Below are 5,643 nucleotides of genomic sequence, written 5' to 3'. Positions count from 1 at the left end.
AGAGCACATAGTAAAGGAAATCTTTCAAAAAAAAATTATGAGTAGTTGGCAATTTTCACTAAGTAATGCTTGTATCCTAGACAATATAGTACAAATAATGAAAAGAAACTGGTAGTACTACTGGGAATACTTTTGACACTGATTTGGTTGTGAACATTACAGATGTTTGGTGAGAAGCACTTTGTATCACTCATTTCACTAAGAAGAAACACTTTATACTACTATACTTCACTATTTGATGCGAGAGGAGAAGCACTTTATCTTTTCTGTTGCACTTATTCACTATCACACGCTATTCTTGTGGTAAGTGTGGTGAGGTGGCTGGTGGCGGTGCTGATGGTCACAGGCTGGGGAGGATTCTGGCGATCGCTGTCTGCGGTGGAATCTGCAGGAAGTTTCTGAAGTTCTCGCGGTAGCGCCTGTGCTGCTGGGCCGTCTTGTTCTCCTCCCAGAGGTCCTTCAGGAAGGCCAGCTGGTCGGTCTGCCTCCTCGCTACGATGGCGTGTGCCGTCGTCATGGCGAGGATCCAGAGAGTCGCCAGTCGCTTGGGTCGTGGAAATGGGTTGCAGTCTGGGGCGGTGATTGCTTCCACTGTGATGCTTCCCGGCGCCGTTCTGTTGATGTGGGCCACCATCTGCTGGCACGCCTCCCAGATGTTGATGGCATTCCCGCAGGTGAATCAGTGCTCGAGAGTGTCGGTCACGCCACATACGTCACACTTGTCACTTGCGACGAGTTTTATATCCGCCAGTCTTTGATTGGTTGGTACCGTTCTGTTAATTATTTTGTACCATGTCTCCTTCGCATGTTCAGGCAACACATTTTCCTAGACGTTTCCCCATATTTGTTTCCAATTGTATTGTGGGAGTTTGTGTTCAATTTTGTTTTTTGCCGGCTTCCCCCAGAGGGCCCAGTATATTCTTTTGGCTGTTCTGTGGCTGGGGTTCGCCACGGTGTCCAGAACGTAACTTTTGTTGGCGTAGTGCAGCCTGACGTGTCGCATTCTGAAGGGAATGTGCCTCGTGTCGACCGGCGCTTCTTGTGATGCGGGCTTGTATCTTCCAATTATCTTGGCTGTAACGCTGTCAGGGTTTTTGTCCTGGATGGCGAGCGTTCGTTTTAGTAGAAGGGCTGCACATTTGGTCTTCATATCAACCCGACCTAGTCCCCCTTCTTTCGTTGGCAGCGAGCACGTTGCTTGCGCCACTTTGAATACGTTTCGACGCCGCAACAGGTAGTACACTGCGCTCGTAAGTGCTCGCGCAATTTCGGTCGGGATGCTTAAGATTTGCGCCAGGTACCATGCTTTCGACAGGATCGTCGTGTTTATCGGTTCTGTTTTCTGGTGGATTGTTAGTGTCCGGTTCGCGTGCTGTCTGAAGATACCTCTTATGGCGTGTAGCACGTCTCTCCAGTTGTATGCTGCCATTCTAAGTGGACAAGGCTGTATAAATATTCCAAGAACTTTATGGCTTCTGCTATTTTCTACCACTGCATTTCTGGTTTGAGTCGTTGATTCCCTATCGGCAGTAGTACTGTTTTACTGCGGTTGGTTTGGGCGCCTGACGCTTTTTGGAAATCATGATGGTTTCTACTCTTAGAATATCTTCCATATCTTCAATAAAGATGCCTAGGTCGTCAGCATAGGCTATACATGCTACTGATTTGTCTCCTACGGAGAATCCTCTGATGTCATTTGTGAGTTTCCGCAGCAGCGGATCCAGTGCTATGGCGAAGTGAGCCATTGACAATGGACAGCCTTGCCTCACGGATCTGTGACAACAAGTTCAAATCCATTGAACAATTGTTATTATACGAAAAATAAGTTCTCAGATACTGAGTAAATCTTGTACATCACAAACGCCAACTACTCTCACTTTTAAGGTCGTAGATGCGGCAGATGCGACGAAGTTTTGAAGACTAGGAGCATGTGCTATCAACTTGGCTTAAAGAGACAACATTCTGCTTAGCGAAGATGGCTTCTGTATCAAATGGTTCTTGAAAAGTTGTAATAATATATGTCCAAAGTTGTTCGTTATTGGCACATACGTATTCCGTTTCTTTACCGCAACTATAAATTCGGATAAAGTGGCGATTAACTTCACACTCAGCGCTAAAAATGTCTTCCGTTAGTGCGAGACTGCAGAGCTACGACCCGAAGTAACAGCGCAGTGTTGGAGAACCTGCAATAAAGTATTCGGATAAAAATGCCAGCCAAAGGGTGAAACAAGAAAAATTGTTACACATCACCTATAATAACGTGTACATGTCATCAGTGCCATGAGTGATTATTATTGCTACGTAGACCAATTGAGAGTCTTCATTACTATCTAATGACCAATGTTCTACTACAATAAGAAATCACAAAAAATAATAATTAAAGAACATGAATTTTTAGTTTCAGTGGTTCGTTACAACACTTGCCTTACTTTGGTTTGTTGTAGTTTGAGTTTAAATGTTTTTTAGATTTCACATACGTGCTGCAGGTTAACAGAACTGTACATACACAATGATGTTCGCAATATTTATGACAAAAAACCATATATGGGAATAATAATGTGAAGGATACTAATATACTGCATTTAGGGGGACACAACAATTTCACAAACATATTAATGAGGCAAACGATGTATAAGGTGAAATATAATAATACACAAAGAAACATACAACATTTCGGCATATGATGAAGAGAAATTTACATCTATATCACATGAACAAAATACATAACTTGAGAGGAGAGGGGGAGGGAGAGAGAGAGAGAGAGAGAGAGAGAGAGAGAGAGAGAGAGAGAGAGAGAGAGAGAGAGAAATCGCATATTAATATATGAAAGACATTGCTTAAATTACATTGTTAACGTTGATACATCTGTTAGATACCCTTTTCACTGTATTTATACCCGATCATTTTTTTTGCCCGATTTATTTGGCTACGAGGATAGGACACTGTAGGGATAGGGCTTGCACATGTTACATACATTTTGGGACTGCGACACTTGCAGACTTTCACCTTGCACTTTGCATGCTTGAGCACAAAGTTTGGCACGTGACATTGCCCTTGACTTTGGGTAGGTAGAGGGATGGGAGGAAGACATCGATGGCGACGGTGGGCTCGGATGTTGGTGATGATGGCGGTCACGGCGTGCGCGAAACTTCTCTGAAGGTGGCGTCCAGTGGGACCTGCAGGAAGCTCAGAAAGTTCTGGCGGTACATGGTGCCATGTTTGGCCCTCTTGTGTTCCTCCCACAAGTCCGTGAGGAACTCCAACTTGTCTGTCTGTCTGGCTATCGCATGTGACGTCCTCGCAAGGATCCACATCGTGTCCAAGTGTTTTGGCTATGGGAAATCAAAAAATACGGGCTCGTCCGGGATTTGAACCCGGGACCTCTCGCACCCTAAGCGAGAATCATACCCCTAGACCAACGAGCCGCCGATACGAGGTGTTTCTCGTGTGGCAGCCTCGCTGTGGAGAGAGTAACCCAGTTCTGAGAGGCTGCGTGGCTGGCTGCCAAGGCCGGGAGCGGCGCCGGCCCGAGCCTCTCCCACTCTGACAGATTCGCTAAGCAGCCCCAGGAGGCTGCTGGGCCGATGTCCGGTGTGCTATTTAGATGCAACAGGCAGATCGGTTAGGCCGTCACTGAGACACCTCCTTACGTCCCTGTAGCAGATCGGGCGAGGACGCCTTTAATTTATGAATTATTTTTTAGCGAGCTTCAAAAAGGAGCGACTTATTTTAGTTATCTGTGTGGCTACTACCTAGAGCAGGCCTGTTCGAGGCGGCTAGGGAACCAAGAGGGCACCCGCTCTTTCGCCGGCTGGCTAGTGAGCGCTCGTAAAATGAGACGGACAGACGCCATTATGTAGCGCAGGGGAAGTGCAAATTGTGCGCCGTTTTCAGGAGAATTATCGTATGTTAAGTTCGTCGGAGCCTTGGTCGCAAGCGAATATACTTACTGATGCGATGCTTAAAACTGGGAGTAGCTCTTATTAAATCGATGGAAAGTAACATTATGGCCCAATTAGGAACTTCAGCGCGAAAGTCAGACACGCCGTCATCAACTTAGAAGACGTGAGTGTCTAGTTACAGTTAGAACGTGTTGACCTAGTGTGTGACAGGCAGTGATAGATTTCGTAATAAAATACGTCTAGTAGTGTCGTATAAAAATTGTCCTCAGCTTAAATTTCCACGACTTCCTAGTTCGCAGATACGATTATATCTGTCTGGACCTACATAACTTCGTCCGCAGTTATGAGACCGAAATCTACCCACGGAAGCTCACTCTAAAAAATGGTTCAAATGGCTCTGAGCACTGTGGGACTCAACTGCTGAGGTCATTAGTCCCCTAGAACTTAGAACTAGTTAAACCTAACTAACCTAAGGACATCACAAACATCCATGCCCGAGGCAGGATTCGAACCTGCGACCGTAGCGGTCTTGCGGTTCCAGACTGCAGCGCCTTTAACCGCACGGCCACTTCGGCCGGCGGAAGCTCACTCTCACAGACTACAAATAAACTTCTAATTTCTTCGAATTAACTGTGCTCAGAAAGTGGTACCAGACATTGATGCTTTAATAGAAGCAAAGTATGTAGAATTCATTGACCTTCAGTGTTTGTATGTTGAACATGTGAAAAAAACTGTCACGAAATACAGTTTACGTAAATTTCGCCCCGAGGCCAACGTTCGTCATAAGGCTGCACCAATCTTATGCAATACCAGGTCTCGTACTTAGCTGCCCCGTGTTCAGCGCCTTGTTAATTAAAAGAAATGTGAATATCATTTCACTGTCATTTCTCATCAATGCAGTAGTCCTAGGAAATAAATTCGCCACAAAATGCATTAATTAGCTACCACAAAGCGATTCATCTCCGTAAAACTAAGATTAGCGCCCGCAGAACACCCTTTTATAGTAGTTTCTCGTGGGGAGCTGTCTCGTTGCGATTCCTCCCGGCTAAGTCTTGAAAATAAGTTCAGACGAAATTTTTACATACATCGAGCCGTTTTGAGAAAGGAGAGATTACCTACAGTTTGTGATGGTATGTTTTATTACTGTCAGAAGTAGTTTACCTTGCGTGAAACAGAAATAGATAGTTCCTTTATTTTAGTGTGGGTAGAAGTTATACTTGGCAAACGGAATAAATTAGTAACTGGTTCCCTTTACCGATCCACTAACTCAGAAAATACACTTGCTTAACAGTTCAATTAAATATCGAGTCTCATTTCGAATAGTTACCCCAATCATACAATTATAGTTGATGGTAACTTCAATCTACCCTCTATATGTTGGCGAAAATACATACTTAAAGTCGGTGGAAGGCATAAAGTGTCATCCGAAATGCTTTGTCAGAAAATTATTTTGGGCAATTAGTTCAGGAGCCCACTGTAAGTGTAAACGGTTGCGAAAACATACTAGACCTCTCTTCCTGAGCAAACAGGGAGCATCATGGCGGATACAGGGATTAGTGACCACAAGGTTGTCGTAGCAAAACTGGATACCTTCACGCGCAAACTCACCGAAAGTCAGCGCAAAATACATCTGTTTGAAAAAGTTGATAATAATATTCGTTTGACGCCTTCCTAAAGATAATGGTTGCACAAGCAACGAAAGAAAGCAGGCTTATGTCAAATTTAAAAGAACGCAAAACCC

General features: G+C 44.6%; 1 non-coding gene across 1 annotated transcript; it reads right to left on the bottom strand.

The window, feature by feature from the left end:
- Positions 1-3,353: 3,353 nt before the first annotated feature.
- On the bottom strand, positions 3,354-3,425 carry Trnap-agg. The gene has a single exon. It is a non-coding gene; the product is annotated as a tRNA-Pro (tRNA).
- Positions 3,426-5,643: the final 2,218 nt, after the last annotated feature.

This window comes from Schistocerca americana, chromosome 2 (genome assembly GCF_021461395.2).
Source record: "Schistocerca americana isolate TAMUIC-IGC-003095 chromosome 2, iqSchAmer2.1, whole genome shotgun sequence".
Lineage (NCBI taxonomy): Eukaryota > Metazoa > Arthropoda > Insecta > Orthoptera > Acrididae > Schistocerca > Schistocerca americana.
Note: the sequence above shows the minus strand (reverse complement) of the source record. Positions and strands in the feature narration are given on the sequence as shown.